The sequence below is a fragment of the Urocampus carinirostris genome, chromosome 7, assembly GCF_059441175.1.
Source record: "Urocampus carinirostris isolate Australia breed hairy pipefish chromosome 7, RoL_Ucar_1.0, whole genome shotgun sequence".
Taxonomy (NCBI): Eukaryota; Metazoa; Chordata; class Actinopteri; order Syngnathiformes; family Syngnathidae; genus Urocampus; species Urocampus carinirostris.
The window spans coordinates 1,786,656-1,805,290 of NC_142355.1; the positions used below are offsets into that span (position 1 = coordinate 1,786,656).

The 18,635-nt window shown below is 46.4% G+C and overlaps 2 protein-coding genes across 2 annotated transcripts in view; one reads left to right on the top strand and one right to left on the bottom strand.

The window, feature by feature from the left end:
- rassf7a (Ras association domain family member 7a) overlaps positions 1–8,052 on the bottom strand; it is a 63,777-nt gene extending 55,725 nt beyond the window's left edge. Inside the window, exon 1 of the mRNA XM_088339531.1 lies at positions 7,703–8,052. The gene's annotated coding sequence lies outside the window, so the exon portion shown is untranslated. The remainder of the gene's footprint in view (positions 1–7,702) is intronic.
- Positions 1–18,635, top strand: part of LOC148362089 (G protein-coupled receptor 22-like) — a 210,877-nt gene that overhangs the window by 148,648 nt on the left and 43,594 nt on the right. The gene's annotated exons all lie outside the window — the stretch shown is intronic.

The following is an 18,635-nucleotide window of genomic DNA, read 5'->3' on the forward strand; positions in this document are numbered from 1 at the left end:
AGCTTAGAGGGAACATTGCTGGCAAGCAGTTCAGGGTGTCCCCCGCCCACTGCCCGGAGATAGCTGGGATAGGCTCCAGACCCCCCGCGACCCTACAGTGGGTAAGCGGTACAGATAAAGGATGGATGGATGAATTTGGATTTGAAACTAGCGTGAGGGAACCTGGGTGCGAAATAAAAATGTGTCACGAGAAGGAGCGGATCAATCTTTTATCAGAGCGGTGTACTTTTATCTCTAAAGGATCTGACATGAGCACGGCGCTGCCTTCCATCCCATTGCACAGGCAGGGCAAGGAGACGTGGAACAAGTACAGTGGAACCTCGGTTTTCGAACGCCTCTCAATCCGGACAAATCGGTGTTCGACCAAAAATGTCGAAAAATTCTTGCTCCGCTGTTCGGTCAAAAGATCGGAGTTCGAACGCCGGTACGCTAGGGTGCGATGCTGAGCGGCGTACGGGTGTTTTAGCCCCTAATTATGCCTCCGAAGAAGGTCGGTGCGAGCAGGACAGGCGAAAAAAGACAAGTTGTTCGTAAAACTATTGCCTTTAAGAAAGACATAATAGCTAAATATGAAAGAGGTGTACGAATATCCGATCTTGCTAGTGAATACAGCATGGCTAAATCTACTATCAGTAGATAGATAGAGATGGATGGATAGATAGATACTTTATAATTCATCCCTGTAGGGAAATTCACACTTCCAGCAGTCTACCCCGTTGTTTATTAACAGATTAACATGATGCCCTAGGGGTGCTTGTAGCGGAGTGGATGACGTCACGCCGGTCCAAAAGTTCGACATCCCTGCGGCAGATGGAAATCTTTTCTTGTGTCCAGGGATACACCACCTCGTGTTAGCGAGTCCGCCTCCTCTCCGATTCCCCCAGGCTTTCGTGTCTCTGTATAGCGGCGCTGAAGCCGGATTGCTCCGGGTGGCTACACGTTAGCGTCCGGAATGCTAAATGTGAGCCACGTTTCCGCAAAACACAGCAACTGCGCTCCCTGTGCGCTTCGATGTTTTCCACCAGCACTCGTTGGTCTTATTTGGTAGTGAGTTCACATTTACCATGATTACGGATGGTACCGAAGACTTATAACGCCGCTAGCCGCTTCGCTAGCTCCGTCTCTTCTTCCACCAAAGGCCCCCTCATCACGCCGACATGAGAATTCTTCAGGGCAGGGAGTTGATTCCTCGAATAAACGCATTTTTGTGCGCTAAAACCCATGTCCCTAGGATAGAAAGTCATCCAAAGTGTATTGTCAAACGGGAAGAAAGTAAAGAATAAGGAGGCTGTGAAACCGAGTGATGCGGCTAAGGAAGTTAGCACTATAAGCAAGCAACTGCCGCAAGTTTTGGAAGAGGTCTAAAAACTTTTGATGATTTTTCTCTCCCCACCGTCCACCACAAAGGTAAGAAATCCTATTCATAATCCTTTTTTTATTTTTACACGTTCATGTTAGCGTAATCTTCTGTACGGAAGATTACGCTAACGCGAACATACGATTAGCCTGGGTTAGCTTTGTTTACGTAAAACATTCATGGTGTTGGAACGGAGCTCCCTTTCCAATGACGCGCTAGCCACTTGTAGTGTAGACCCGGGTGCTAAATGACGTGTAAACAACCTGATTTTTAAATTTTTACACGTTCATGTTAGCGTCATCTTTCGTACGGAAGATGACGCTAACGCGAACGTACGATTAGCCTGGGTTAGCTTCATGTTTACATTCATGGTAAACATTCAGGGTGTTGGAACGGATTAAAACGATTTTACAAGACTTTTAATGGGAAAAACAATTTCGGTGATTGAACAAATCGGTTTTCGAACAGGGTTCTGGAACGGATTATGGTCGAGAACCCAGGTTCCACTGTAGTGGAAGAAAAAAACAGAAGAAAAAACAGACGTGTACAGAAATAAAGAAAGTGTTTTAAACCACATCCCAAAATATTCATAGCCCAAAACTATGCAGACGACTTATTTTGTGTCCCGGCGACATTCAATTTCTTCCGGCTCTCAGCACATCAGCGAGAGGCGGTAAACAAGCCCGATAAGGAGCCGGGAAACCAAGTCACTTCACAGCGTGAAAAACGACTTTGTAAAATTCCATCAAGGATCGGAAAAGATAGCGTGACGTGCTTGCTCGCCTTTCCACGTGAGCTTAATGACGGACGGGCGCTTTGACAGAAGCGACAGATTACTCTTCACTCTTGGATGGAAATCCATCACCTTATTAAAGGAGCAGTAAAATAAGAGAGAGGGACACGTCCTTCTCAAAGAATGCTCTGTTAGACCTCGGTGTGGGTCCACCTATGGACCAAAAAAATAGTCTACGGAGTGCACAAGTTTACCCTAAAAATAGAACGAGTAATTATCTATTGAAGGATTTTATATTTCATTTACGGTAAATTCCGGACTATAGAGCGCACCTGATTATACGCCGCACCCACCACATTTCGGGAGGAAAACCGATTTTGTACATACACAAGCCGCACCTGTATATTAGCCGCATGCGCCCACATTGAAAAAACGCAATTCAGACACGAATTTAATCCATACCCGATACTGTCCAAAAAAACACAGCCGGCAAAATGAACAGAAAATGATACCGGTACTTAAGACTTAATGCAGACCTGCAGAGTCCGGGTGCCCGTTGAAAGTAATCCAAGGAAAGAAGTGTGTATTTCCAAAGGTAAGGGTGGGAAAAAAATATATATCCACTATTGTCCGCCGTGACCACAAACATGTCTCACCTTTACTCCACTTCCCGTCAGCCTGCTTTTGTCCCGCCCCTTCTTTCTCATTTGCTCGTACAAAACATAGAATAAGTTTCTAAAATAAATACATTACAAAAATATACAGTTGCAAATACATATTATACATGGTTACACATATTTAGAGAGAAAGACGGTACACCCAGAGAGTTTTCAAAGCTTTAATAATAATATTATAACTTTCATCCCAAACCGTGCCTGTGAAGGGTAGCAAAACGCTACTAGCAACACGCTCGCAACACAGTAAACAGCTCTGTTAAAAAAACATACCGTACCTGTAGTTAGCACCGTAAACCGTCCTCATCTTCCTCTATAACTGACATAATCAAAGTTGTCCTCCATTAGTATGGGAAAGAGACGTCGTCCCAGGCTCCCTTATTCCAAAACACGCTAGCAACACGCTCGCGAAGTAAAGTTTGTGTGCGGTAGCTCTGTTTCCTTCTATATCGGACTGCTCGATTGCGTTTAGCTTGAAATTTGCGTCATGTGCCTTTCTTTTTGCAATTTGCATGATGAGGATATGTCTACGCTAATTTAATTTGTGCACAAGCTAAGAAGTTGCAGTCTAAATCTTTTGTACTCGAGCGCTGCTGGCGGCCGTTAGAAAAATTACATAAATCTGCTGCATCACTGATTAAGCCGCAGGGTTAAAAATTTGGGAAAAAGGTAGCGGCTTATAGTCCGGAATTTACAGTATTTGACTATAAGGGATTTTATACAATTTTGTACAAGTTATATTTATTGAACGCAATGAAGATTTTTCACAAAGAAGGCTTAAGGTCAATGACAGGTCGCGTCGTTCCGAATGCGAATGTTTTGTTTAGTTCTGTTGATAACAGGACACTGACGGAGAAGGCCAGGCCCTGATTTGATAATCAGCACTTCCTGGCGCAAGAGGGGCCCTTATGACGCACCGGTCCAGACAAGGTGGTGACGAGGTGGAGCCCACATGGGCATTCCTGGCCCGCCCATGGGGGTGGCCAACACGCCGGCTTGTGAAAAGACGTGGGCAAAAGAACTTCAGAAGAAGAAGATCGATCGCGAGGGACAATCGAGAGGGAGGCTCGACAAAGACCAGTTCGACTAATTCGACAATAATTTAACTAATTCGATGGAATTCTCATCTCATCTCATCTCATTAGCCGTACCGCTTATCCTCAGTAGGGTCGCGGGGGGGCTGGAGCCCATCCCAGCAATCATCGGGCAGTGGGCAGGGGACACCCTGAACTGGTTGCCAGCCAATCGCAGGGCACACAGGGACAGACAACTCGCTCGCTCATTCGCACCTAGGGACAATTTGGACCGGCCAATTCACCTGAAATGCATGTTTTTGGAATGTGGGAGGAAACCGGAGTGCCCGGAGGAAACCCACGCAAGCACGGGGAGAACATACAAACTCCGCACAGAAAGTCTGGAGCTGGATTTGAACCCACGACAGGTTCCCATGACATGAACTGTGCCGCACAAGCGCTAACCACTGCGCCGCCGTGCTGCCCTCGATGGAATTCACTTAGTTAAATACTTTAAGAAAATAAATCTGCCCCTATGTGGAAAGGCCTGTCTCTTGTCAATATTTTTCCCCAAAATTAAGAAACGAGCATGCATTGTTAGGAGAATGAAGTTTGTGTTTGGTTAATGGAGTCAGATAACTCATTCGAACAATTTGGTAAACGCTATATTTGTAATAGTTTTTTTCCCTAACAGTACTCATTCATACAACACAAAGGAACAGTGTGGAAATGCCTGTCTCTTGCCCATATTTTCCCGAAAAGAAAAGATTTATTTTTTATTTATTTTTTTGTATTTTATTTTATTATTATTCAGCCAGTATCAACCATCAACATGATATCTACCGGAAATCATTTTGTCACGTGACGCTATCGACGTGACTCGTCGCCTTCGATCGGCGCCGGGTTTTTAGACCCAACTGCTGTGTTGGGAGTCATTAGGTGAGCAAACCCCCCAATTCCAACCCTTAATGCCGAGCGCCAAGCAAGGAGGCAATGGGTACCAATGTTGTAAGTCTTAGGCATGACTCGGCTGAGGCTTGAACCAGCGACCTCCCAGTCTCGGAGCGGGCGCCCTACCATCTAGGCTACCGAGAGCATGCATTGTTGGGTGAATGAAGCTTTTGTTTGGTTAATCGAGTCAGATAACTTATTAACTAATTAAATAACAATTTGGTAAACGCTACATTTTTAATAGTTTCATTCCCAACAATTTCTATTCATCTATATCCATCTACCTTGGTCATATCCCTCAAGAGGGGTGATCGACAGCAAGACAAACACATACAATAACAAAGAAAATAAAAGGGAAAAAATAGCAAAAAACACACAAAAATTTTGGGACCATGACCAACCCAAATGCCCAAACACCCAAACAAGTTAAGCTCTCAAGTTGGTCATGCTTTCGTCCCTCCAGATGAAACGGGACACCAGAAAGCGGCCATGTCACTCGGGTCAGGGTGACACAACACACTCTTCTGTTCAACAGCAGGGCCGACAGCTTTCACTGGTTTACCCCTGCTGCATCATACAGTTGCCCTGCCCATCCCCTAGAAAGCGTCCAAACATCCCACTATCTTTTAACAACACCTCTCCACTTATTTCTATCACCAACAAGAGCTCTAGCTTCCATTATATTTAGACCTCTTTCCTGCAGTGCACTTATCCAGATTATGGTTGCACTCCAGTTAGCAAAAATGTACAATATGAAGACGTGTGTGTGTGTGCAATAAAAAATAAAATATTAACAGCTGAAATAAGAACTAAACACAACCATGATATTGTACTTAAACCGGTTGAAATTCTATTTAAAACTAACAATCAACCTGACAAGTGAAAAATCTTCCATTGCACCAAATTATGGAAATTACCGTATTTTCCGCACTATAAGGCGCACCTAAAAGCCTTTATTTTTTTTCAAAAGCTTGCAACTAACTTGCCGCCGCCGACTCGATTTTCCCCCGAACGCCAAGTAGTACGCGGTGTATGCTGGGATTAATTTACCGGCGTTTCATTGGCTAACCAGTGTCAATCATCATTTGAATGGATCACTATTGGCTAAAGTTATTTGGAGGTCAAGAGGCGGATCCTTTTTGTCATTTACAGGCTGGCATTGGCTTAAACGACAAAACAAAGCCTGCAATTGGCTGAAAAAGATGAATGCGTATAGCACGTGGCTGACGGTACACAGAAAGCATTTTTTTTACCATTTTGTATTTGTAAGTATTTTATTCTCCTGGATTTACTAAACTCACGGATATAAGAGGACCACGGCTGCACATTATTATGAACACAACGACTTCGGTGAGCTACTCCGGCTATATATTTTCCCTGTATCTTGTTTCAGACTGAACTCGATGTTTCTGTGATAAGCGGTGCAGATAATGGATGGAATGGAGTGTCTATTTTTAAATTAAACTCAATTCCAAGTGTTTATTGTCATATGCACAGTAAAGTTGCGAGCGAAAAAGAAAATAGAAACTAAGGAATGGATGGCATTTCTTGAATCCCAAGACTTTAACCTTCCGAATGATGGAACGATGCATTTGAGTGACATCGTACGGACACCGCATCCGCACGTGTTCTGGACACGTATTTGCGTCTTTGCAAGCTTTGGGAATGTTAAGGGGGTAAGAAGTTGGACTGAACTATCTGACTGTTTTGTCCACGTTCCCATTGTAGCGCCTTATAATCCGGTGCGTCTTATGTATGTCAAAAATAGGACCAAAAACTATTTTTTCGGGGTGCGCCCTATTACCCGGTGCGCCTTATAGTGCGGAAAATACGGTAAGTAAAAAGTAAATAAGTAAACAGTACAATGTAAACCCTATCTCATCTCATCAGCCATACTGCTTATCCTCATTAGGGTCGCCGGGGGGGGGCTGGAGCCTATCCCAGCCATCTCCGGGCAGTGGGCAGGGACACCCTGAACTGGTTGCCAGCCAATCGCAGGGCACACAGGGACAGACAACTCATTCGCTCATAACAGTACAAAATAAATAAAATTAAGAAAATTTCCACAATAAGACACTTCTTCTTTCTCTTGAATAACTGTTTTAGAATTAAGTCAAAAGCATCTAAAGTAAAAACTGTACATAGCTGGAATATTGCACTTGTCCATTTTGAGTAGAAAATAAGAACACACCTAGTCAATTTCCTTTCCTTAATAGGGAAACTTGGTTTAACCCGAACCCTAACATTATAATTTCCCTCTTTCCGAATGAATAATTTACCGTAGTATTACGTTTTAATATGAATTGACACAGACTATCGTTTTTTTTTGTTGCAAACGAAGCGAGCGGGTTGATGCTACTGTGCTCATGGCGACTAGGGAATACCCATCATGCATCATTCCGAAAAAGAAAAAAAAATATGGCGTTAGATTATTTTGTATTTTGTATAGGAAAATACGACTGTTTGTAAGGGCATGGAGCGCGACAGAAGTAAAATAACTTTTGGGCCAGCAACACGATTGGACTTTGCCTTAGTCGGAAACACATTAATCTTTAATCCTGGCGATAAAGCAACAGGTAGTGTGTAGCAACAAGTAACACGCACTTGTCAAATAGTTCCAACAATAAGAGTATGCAGGGTGAAAAATTAGACACTGCTACCGAGTATGGAGCAAATTAAAGTCCTAAAACAAAACGGAGAAGTTCAAAAAAATTAAAAAACGAGTTTCGCCCAACAGGTGCGAGTCGCTCTAAAGGCAACGTCGTCAGGAAGTTAGCAAGAAACTCACTGGAGTCACGTTTTGGTCAACTCAATTTAAATATATATCCATGGTAATACGAAAATATACGCAGATATGATCATAAAACTTCCGAAAATGGGTAAATTTTCAAATGCAAATATAACCAATAGACAGAAATTTCTTGTTGACATTCAAAGCAGCAAATCCACCTTCAAAGTAAAACTTTCCACTCACCAGGAAGAAACGATTTTCACTGCTTTTCGTCTCCTTGAACCGCACTCCTCTGACTTTTAGGAACAAAAATCCTTTACGACCGCCGAAGCTGCAGAATCCGTCCGGTGTAAGAGTGTTTGCTTGCAGAAGTCCGAAAGTGATGGCCGAAATCAGCAGGTTCTCTTTTCTGGATCAGTCTATTTGCATTCCTCACGAATTGGATCCTCTGTCTCCACCGGTCAAGAATTGAGAGCCGGGGAAAGCGTTTTCTCTTTTTGTTCCTCCCTCTCCTGCTCACGCAGTTTCGGGTTAGCAAACACCCCTCCTCCTCTCTCACTCCCAGAAAAACACACTCAATCAGTCACTCCTCCTTCTCTCACTCCCCATCCTTTCCTTTTCCGCTGAAAGATCGAAAAGGTAGCGCCCCCTTTCTCAGGTAAGGATGTTTACAGCCTCATCATCTCTGGATCAGGTATCGCCATGGTGTTTTCATACCTAGGGTTGGGTAGGGTTACTTTAACTGGATTACTTTCAATGACTTTTGGATGACTCCAATACCAAATATGCTAATAAAAGACAAAAGAAACTCAATATGAATAAAATGACTCCATTTTGTGCAGGCTTGGGTAGTAATGGAATACATGGAACGGCAAGCTGTTTGGATTGATTTTCATTTTGTTTCTGTCGCATTTGATGTTCGTTTTGCCGGAGATCAAAGCCAGGAGAGAAAGCTTACCACGTGTTGTGAGTCATCATTGTATTCATATTGAGTTTCTTTTGTCTTTTATTAGCATATTTGGGATTGGAGTAATCCAAAAGTCAATGAAAGTAATCAAGTTAAAGTAACCCTACCCTGTTCATACCTTTCAACCACCTGTACGTTTTTTCCGTGCAAAGTACGTTTATGATGCATTTTAAGAAATATGGTGTCGGATTATTTTGTATTTTGTAAAGGAAAATACAACATTTCTAAGGGCATGGAGCCCTGGAGGTTGACAGGTATGTGTTTTCTTCTTTTGCATCCCGTACCTGTCAATGTTTTTGCCGTACAAAGTATGTTTATGAAATGAAATGATATGCATTTATATAGCGACCCTCTTTCATGCACGACACAAGGTTTCACAATCTCTGGGTTTATTGCCTGCATTCAATAAACAAAACAATACAAAAGTCAGGGGCCTCTGTTCACGACTGCAATTATCTTCAACGCTTACAAACTCACTTAAGCTACGGCAAGCGCTGAAGCCCATAAAGTGCCAAACGAAAAAAACAGTCGCAGACGCCCATGACTTAACAACTGAATGAGGTACCGGAATATTAACAGTAATACAACAAAAACACAGATTTTGTGAGAATTCAAAAAAACATTCAAAACAATCAAATTTCAACTCTGTTACATTTATATAGCGCTTTTCAAGTCAAGACTTCCTAAAGCGCTTTACAATGTGCTCCACATTTCCCAATAGCGGCCTTGCAGCCATGTAAGGCGCTAACCTACTTATTGGGGGTATTAGGGGTTCAGTGTCTTACCCAAGGACACTTCGACATTTAACACCGACGAGCCGGGATTCGATCCCTTGATCCCAAGACGAGCGCTCTACCTCCTGAGCTACCGCCGCCCCCTTTATGATGTATTTTAAGACATGTAAGAAGTATGAGGAAATATGTACGGAAAAACACAAATTTGTCAATGATGGGTACCATCCGGTATACACCGACTATCACGAAACGGCAAATCAATCAAGTCAAACGAGTTCGCCGCGGTAGCCTCTATCTCGGTATTGTTTTTTCCCGTTGCAAATGAAGCGAGCACCCCCTCGGATGGGTCTGGCCTTGATGCGGCGAGGGGGCTTGCGTGTTCCAGTGACCCTGGAGAGCGATACCGTCGGGAGCTTGCTCCTGGTAGGGTCACCCATGGCGGGCCGGTCTCCGGGGTAGGTTCCAGACAAACAAAGACCCCAGCGTGTCGGTACGCTGTGAGGTGGCAGCCCCACCAACCGACTATCCTGCGGAGGGCTAACAACTCACCCAGGAGAAACACACTTTGTTACGAAACTGACCAGAGAAAGAAGCCGGACTGACCAACACGGTAACGGACCCCAGCCTGCCCCCGACCAACGAGTACGGATCGATCTTCGTCATAAGACCCGTGTCGCCACCTGGAATGTCCAGACACTCCTTCGCCCCGGAGCTGCCACCCTGCTGTCCCGAGAGCTCTGTCGCTATAACATCACCATGGCAGGGCTCTGTGAAGTACGATGGCAAGGCAATGGTGAAACAACAGCTGGCAACCATTGCTACATCTGGAGTGGCCCCGAGAGTCGGACCGGCCTTTACGGTGTGGCTCTTGCCATTCCAAAAGCCCTCCGGAGGTCCCTCATCAGCTGGACACCAATAAGTGACAGACTACTGTCTGCTCGATTCCTCCACCATCACGGCAAGATGACAGTGATCGTCGCCTACGCCCCCACCGATGTCGCTGATGAGGATGCGAAGGACGCGTTCTTTGACCAACTCCACCAGGCTGTCAACCAAGCCCCACCACACGACGTCACCATCATCCTCACTGATGCCAACGCCACTCTATCCAGCATTGATCGGTCCCCCGGCTCACCTGTCGGCACCACCTTCGTTGACAGCACAACAAACGACAATGGCAACCGCCTCCTCCTCCTCTGCCACCAAAACAACCTTTGTGTTGCTGACACCTGGTTTCCCCGGAAATGCATCCATCACTGGACGTGGTACAGCCCAGATGGCAGAACCAGGAAGGGATTGGACCACATCCTGATATCACGACGCTGGAAGTCGTTTGTAACCAACTGCCGGGTGTTCAGAGGAGCACAGCTTGGCAACACAGACCATCGTCTGCTGGTGGCCCAGCTCAAGCTAAAGCTCCGAGCCAACCAGCACAAGACTCTGCCTCGCCCCGACTCCTCCCGACTCAGCGACCCCAACATCGCCAGAGACTTCAGTTGCTCCATCCGCCGCTCTCTTGATACCCTGGCTCCTGACAAGCTGACAGACTGGGCGGCCTTCAAGGAAAGTGTCCTCCAGTCTGCTCACAATGTCCTCGGACGCCCGCGATCCTCCCCGAGAAAGCCCTGGATATCAGAGAGGACACTAAACATCATAGACCAGCGGCGTGAGGCCCGACTCCGAGGCGACCTCACAGAGTATCGGAGACTGAATCGCCTGCGCAATGTGGCCATTGCTGAAGATAGGGAGAGGTTTTGGCAGGCAGAAGCCCAACAGCTTGAGTCCGCGGCCAACAACAACAACATGAGCCGCGTATTCAGTCTACTACGCCAAGCCCGTAGCGGCCCACACATAAAGACAGCCCTGGTAAAGGACTCAGACGGCAACCTCATCATGACAGAAGCCAACTGCCTCGAGCGCTGGAAGGAGCACTTTAGCCTCCTCTTGCAGCACAGCACCATCCCGGCTGATCCCACCCTCCTACGGGCTGCGAGCACAGCACCTCCTAACGACACCTGCTGCACAGACCCCGTAACACCCGAGGAAGTGAGAGCTGCTCTGAAGAAGCTGAACACCAAGAAAGCCCCCGGCATCTGTGCCATTACCGGCGAGATGCTCAAGGCCGGCGGTGATGGCATGGTGGAGTGGCTAACCCGCCTATTCAACCAGGTGTGGGAATCGGAGCAGCTGCCCACCGACTGGACCAGAGGAGTCATCTTGCCCTTCTGGAAATGCAAGGGCGACAGGCTTGTCTGTGGAAACCACAGAGGCATAACCTTACTCTCCATCCCGGGCAAGGTCTTTACCAGGATCTTGCTCAGCCGTGCCCTTCCAGCAACCAGAAGCTGCCGCCGTCCCCAGCAGGCTGGCTTTATGCCCAACCGCTCCACAACGGACCACATCTCTGCCGTCCGTTTGCTGATAGAAAAGACCCGTGAATTCCGTAAAGATCGCCATCTATATATCGGATTCATTGATCTGAAGGCCGCCTTTGACACCGTCTGCCACTCTTCACTGTGGAACATCCTCCAAGCTCTCAGAGCACCACCCAAGATCATAGCCCTGTTCAAGCTGCTCTACAGCAACACAGAGAGCTGTGTCCGTATCAACGGCATTGACTCCGACTGGTTTGCTATCTCCAGCGGCGTTCGCCAAGGCTGTGTGGCTGCTCCCGACCTTTTTAATTGCATCATCGACCATCTGATGTTCAGGGTTAGTGAGCGCATCCCCGGAGTGTCTTTCGGCAACTACCACCTGACTGACCTGGAGTATGCTGACGACACCATCATTCTCAGCACTTCCTACAGCCAGCTGAGAGACGCTCTGGGCATTTACAGCGAAGAGGCAGCGCGGCTTGGCCTGCAAGTGAGTTGGACGAAAACCAAGTTCATGTATGTCGGTGATGGACCAGATCCACCTCCCATCCAAATTGGTAGCGACATCGTAGAGCCTGTCAAGAGCTTTGTATATCTGGGGTCCATGGTGACAGACAATGGGGACCTAAAACCAGAGATTCTCCGCAGAAGAGCCCTGGCAGCATCTGCTCTGCAGTCTCTCTGGAAACCACTCTGGCGGCACCAGACCATCGCACGCAAGACGAAGCTCCGCATTTACAACCTCGCCGTACTCCCTATCCTGCTTTATGGCTCAGAAACATGGCCCCTGAACGACACCCTGGCCACAAGAATCGATGGTTTTGATAGCAGGGCTCTCAGAACCATCGAGAACATCAGGTGGCCCCAGCGAGTCTCCAATAAAGAGCTCAGAGCCCGCACGTGCCAGCCCCAAGCATCTTCCTTGGTCGCACAACGCCGCACCCGCTGGTTTGGCCATGTCCTTCGTCTACCACCAGACCATCCGACACGAGCCATTCTCCAGTTTGACCCAAAGGCCGCAGGCTGGAGACGACCACGAGGGAAACCCCGCACTCGATGGCTCGACGTCGTTGCGGGCGACCTCCAACAACACGGAGTTGCCGTAGAGGATGCAGAACAGCTGGCACAAGACCGCCAGCATTGGAAAAACCTGGTTCATCTGGTCGGCTCAACGCACAGGGACGGGACCCCCCGACCTTCGCTGGAGCAATAAGTAAGTAAGTAAATGAAGCGAGCAGTTTGATGCTACTGTGCGTATGCGTCTGCCGCTTGGGGATTTCCCATCATGCATCATTCCGTGGTAGTTGTGTAGTGAAAGGAAGTCCGTCTCTTTTTAGAGAACCGGCTCTTTCGGCTCAACCCTTTAAAGTCAAGTCAAGTCAAGTCAAGTCATTTTTATTTGTATAGCCCTAAATCACGAAGAGTCTCAAAGGGCTTCACAGATTGTTACACTATAGAGAGCCGGCTCTCCAACGGCTCACTTGATTTGATGCATTATATTACGAATTATAAATTATAAAGAAGTTAAGAAAAAAGTACCGTATTTTCCACACTATAAGGCGCACCTTGCTATAAGGCGCACCTACAATGACTGATATATTTTTAAACTTTTTCCATACATAAGGCGCACCCCATTATAAGGCGCTATAAGCGCATGCTGGTTTAAGATCAGGTAATTGTGCAATTTTGTAATTGTAATCCTGTGCAGTCCTTCGACATTTTTGTGATTAAGGGCATCATAAATAAATGTGACTTGACTTGGCTAGAGTAGAGGATGTAGTTACGTTATGCAACCATTAGATGGTGCCTAAAGGGAATGTCAACAAAACATTCAGAAAGGTCAGTCAAACTTTATTAATAGATAACAAACTTTTCTCAACTCCATTCACTCCCAAAATGAATAAACAGCTGTTTTATTATTTTCTCTGCGGTAAAGCATTTTCGTGACACATCTTTGAACAACAGCAAGGCATAACATTTTACTTTTCCTCCATTTAGTCAACACGCAAAAAAACGTCTGATGCTGTTATGGTGAATTAAACGTTAGTGCAATCGCAATATAGTGACACTCGTAATATGCAAAAACAATAACAAGTGCAAAACAATAACAATAAAGCAACAACGTAATAACTGTAAAATCAAAAGAAAAACATAAAGCTCACTCAATCAGCTCCTCATCTACAAATCCATCGAATTCTTCTTCTTTGATGACTATGCCTGCGTGACCGATCGCCTTGAGTTTAAACTCTGCGTTGTAAGCGTGTCTCTTAATAGGAGCCATTTTAGGGTCTTTATACAAACGCACAAATAAAAGAGAATCGTTGTTTAATATTTCCCAGTATGCACGGGGCACTTCTTCTTCTATGCGAAAAATGGAGTCGGTGGCTGCTTACCGTAAGTTGCGAGACCTTGTAATTCAATATTGATCCATATACAAGGCGGACCGGATTATAAGGCGCATAATCCGCTTTAAAAAAAACAACAACAAAAAAACAGATTTTAGGTGCGCCTTATAGTGCGGAAGTTACGGTAGTTTACAGATTGCAATCGGCAATTCCCCCTTATTACCCTCACTAAAAACGTGTCGGCTACCCACTTGAGGAACATTGATTTCGGAGAATCAATCAAACTGATTTGCATGTATTTGAAAATCCGGTTGAAGCCGACGCACCCACACAGGCATGATGAGAACATGCAAACCCCACACAAGTTGGCCGGCTGGTAGAATCCAAACCTATATCCACCATGCAATCAGTCATAAAAATTCCAAATTAAATCTTCCTTTTATTGGCACATATTTTTGCTCATTATACATATTTCTTTCTCTATTTTATCTTTTGCCCTATTTCTTATTGAAGTATATTTTGTTTTTCAAATTTTCAACCGGACTTTTTTCAGCGTGGCGCTCTTAAATACATAATCATAATAATAATCGTACACAAAATCATGCATGGACTTGCTCCCTCATATCTTTCAAATTTAATTACCCCCAATGTTCCAGGCGGGAGCCTCCGCCCTGAAAATGCTGGTCTACTCGTGATCCCAAGGGCCAAGAAGAAATCCGCAGGTTGGAGAGAGTTCTCCATTCGGGCCCCAGTCCTGTGGAATGCTTTTCCCCCTGAGATTCGATCTGCAACCTCATTGGAAATGTTTAAATCTAAGCTTAAAACACTCTTTCTATAGCATGGGAGTCCACAATTGAAAGGATTTGGGAGTACAGTCAATAAACATGCCCGATTAAAGTCGCAGTCCACGATAAAGCTCCGTTGGGGTAGTGCAAGCTGATGTTTAGCAGCGGGCAGGAGATTTAGCGCTATGCTAACGTTAGCATCTGGTGAAACTGTTAGCGGTGGAAAGTATACAGCAAACACAAAGACCACAGTTAACTCTCCCGGTACATAGCTAGAAACTCCATATCGAGTCAGCAGTGTGTCAATGGTTCCGCTATTATTGTAGCGCGTAGTCTCCAACCCCTGTTTTTACCGGAGTCTTCGTCTCGTTCGAGCCGGTGATGTAATGCGGCGTCGGGAAAGCCAAGACTCCGTGATGGCAAAAAAAAAGTCCTCCAATTATGTTGACAATATCTGTGTATTATTCGTTATTGCAACAACCATTTTGGCCTGGTCATCCTGGAAGGGGGATACCTCATGTAAGATCCCTTCCAGCGGCTTTTAAGTCCGCCGTTATTAAACCCACACTGAAACGACCCAACCTTGATCCAGAAAGCTTATGTAATTATAGACCCGTGTCAAACCTACCGTTCCTTTCTAAAGTACTTGAAAAAGTAGTGGCACAGCAGCTGAATGATTTCATATCTGAAAATAACCTTTTGGAGTCAATGCAATCAGGATTCAGGGCTAACCACTCTACTGAGACAGCTCTGATTAAGGTAACCAATGATCTCCTACTGGCAATGGATTCTGGCGCTTCATCACTTTTGCTGCTGCTGGATCTTAGTGCTGCTTTTGACACAGTGCACCACGATATCTTACTAGAACGATTGGAAAAATGGATTGGTCTTTCAGGGAACCGTCCTCTCGTGGTTCAGATCCTACCTCTCAGATAGGACGCACTGTGTTAAATATGGCGAAATGACATCTGAGCCCTTTAGTGTTACCTGTGGTGTTCCGCAGGGTTCAGTGCTTGGCCCCCTTCTTTTCAGCATTTACATGCTTCCATTAGGTGATATTATTCTTAAGTATAATATCAGCTTCCACTGCTACGCAGACGACACTCAACTATATCTTCCGTTGGAGGAATCTGCCACACTAATTTGTGGAAATTTGGAGGCCTGCCTCACTGAGATAAAAGAGTGGATTGTCACTCAATTTCTTGCGTCTTAACTCTGAAAAGACTGAAATGTTAGTTATTGGTCCACCTAAATGCCGTGACTTATTCTCAAAAACTGCTGTGAACATTGACAAATGTCACGTTCACACAGAGTGAGTGACTCAGTTAAAAATTTAGGTGTCATATTTGACCCCGATCTGTCCTTTCAAACGCATGTAAAGAAAATGACTAGAACCGCTTTCTTCCATCTTCGTAACATTGCTAAAATTCGTCCTATGCCGTCTCAGTCGGATGCGGAGATTATAATTCACGCGTTTGTTACCTACCGTCTCGATTACTGTAATGCACTACTCTCCGGTCTCCTGAAATCCAGAATCAAGTCTCTTCAGCTGGTACAAAATGCCGCAGCGAGGCTTTTAACTAGGACAAAAACGTCTGATCAAATCACACCGATTTTGGGCTCCCTGTTAGCCTTAGATGTGATTTCAAGGTTCTTTTAGTATTATACAAAATCATATATGGACTTGCTCCCTCTAATCTTTCAGATCTGATTTCCCCCTATGTCCCGGTCCGAAGCCTTCGTTCTGAGAGCGCCGGTCTTCTGGTGATCCCAAGAGCCAAGAAGTGTTCCGCAGGTTCGAGAGCGTTCTCCATCCGGGCAACGGTGCTGTGGAATGCTCTTCCCCCTGAGATCCGATCTGCAACCTCAGTGGAAATGTTTAAATCTAAGTTTAAAACACACTTCCATTCTATAGCATATGAATAAACTATTGTTCTTGTCGGTTCCAGAGCAGGGGAATGTATAATAATAGTCTGAAAATAGTCTGTGTAATATAGTGTAATAACCTGTGTAGCCCTTTGAGACTTTTTGTGATTAAGGGCTATACAAATAAAAATGAATTGACTTAACTTGACTTCAAGGTTTCTTCATTTTCCTCATGCTGAGGTTTTTTAGTTTTTCCTTCCCCTCATGTAAATTTTAGATCAGAGGATGGTGTCATAATAGTCTGTGGTTTGCAATAGTCTGTACAGCCCTCTGAGACTCGTTGTGATTAAGGGCTGTACAAATAAACGTTACCTGACTGTTTTTGTCTTCCTGTTGGTCACCCCTCGCAGGCAGGCAGGCGATTCAGATGTCTACTCCTGTCGGTCACCCCTCGCAGGCAGGCAGAAAGGAGGGCAAGCGATTCAGATGTCTCGTCCTGTCTGTCACCCCTCGCAGGCAGGCAGGCAGGCAGGCGATTCAGATGTCTCGTCCTGTCGGTCACCCCTCGCAGGCAGGCAGGCGATTCAGATGTCTCGTCCTGTCGGTCACACCTCGCAGGCAGGCAGGCAGGCGGGCGATTCAGATGTCTCGTCCTGTCGGTCACCCCTCACAGGCAGGCAGGCAGGCAGGCAGGCAGGCGATTCATATGTCTCGTCCTGTCGGTCACCCCTCGCAGGCAGGCAGGCAGGCGATTCAGCTGTCTAGTCCTGTTGGTCACCCCTCGCAGGCAGGCAGTTAGGCAGTTAGGCAGGCAGGCAGGCGATTCAGATGTCTAGTCCTGTCGGTCACCCCTCGCAGGCAGGCAGGCAGGCGATTCAGATGTCTCGTCCTGTCGGTCACCCCTCGCAGGCAGGCAGGCGATTCAGATGTCTCGTCCTGTCGGTCACACCTCGCAGGCAGGCAGTTAGGCAGTTAGGCAGTTAGGCAGGCAGGCAGGCGATTCAGATGTCTAGTCCTGTCGGTCACCCCTCGCAGGCAGGCAGGCGATTCAGATGTCTAGTCCTGTGGGTCACCTCTCGCAGGCAGGCAGGAAGGCAGGCGATTCACATGTCTAGTCCTGTCAGTCACCCCTTGCAGGCAGGCAGGCAGGCAGGCAGGCAGGCAGGCAGGCGATTCAGATGTCTAGTCCTGTCGGTCACCCCTCGCAGGCAGGCAGGCGATTCACATGTCTAGTTCTGTCGGTCACCCCTCGCTGAAGGGATGATTCTTCTTCCATGCCACATGCAGGAGTTTCCACAGAATTTTCAGGACGCCCGGGCAGTATTTGTACAGCTTGTATGATATGCTGTTCAGGCCAGCGGCTGAGGCTTCTCTTGATTTCCGAACCACCTCCCTAACCTCGCTCAGTTTGGGGGGAGCAGTGTTGAAGGGGATGACTGGGGGAGCTGGCTGGGGAACATGCCCCGGGGATCCCAGCGGGATGGCCTTTGCTGGGTCACTGAATTGTTCCCTTATATGCTCCTCCAGCTCTGTCTTTGAGATCTCCAGCTTCCCACTCCTTTTGTCTGTCAGCAGTTGTTTTGCATGCTTAAAGGGGTTTTTGAAAAAGCTGATTCTCTCCTTCTCCTTCCTCTTTCTGCGACGACATATCCGTTCTGCTCTTCTCAAGTTGGTAAGGCTGCCCCTCACCTCCTCCCACAGTGACTTCAACCTCTTTCTCTTCTTGTCTTGCCTTCCTCCACTGCTTTCAGAGTTGGTGCCGCCTGCACATCAGTTGCTCAATCTCTCACCCCTTTCTGCTTGGGCGCTTCTCGTCGCTTCTCTTCGACCACCCCAAAACGGCTACTGCATTCCTCGTACAGGATGTCTCCTAAGGTGTTAAGCTTTGTCTCTACCTGGCCACGGAGAGAATGCTCCAAAAGTACGGTTATATCAGTGTCCAATTTCTCACAGACTACAGACTCATTGGCTCTTGGCCACTTGATGGCTTGCCTTCGTCCCGGTTCTTTCTTCTCCTTGCTTTTGGCTGCTTGCTGGTTGATGTTCCGGGTGTGTTCCTGGTTCCGATCTTCTCGGGGCCCACTCCACAACCTGCCTTTCTTCA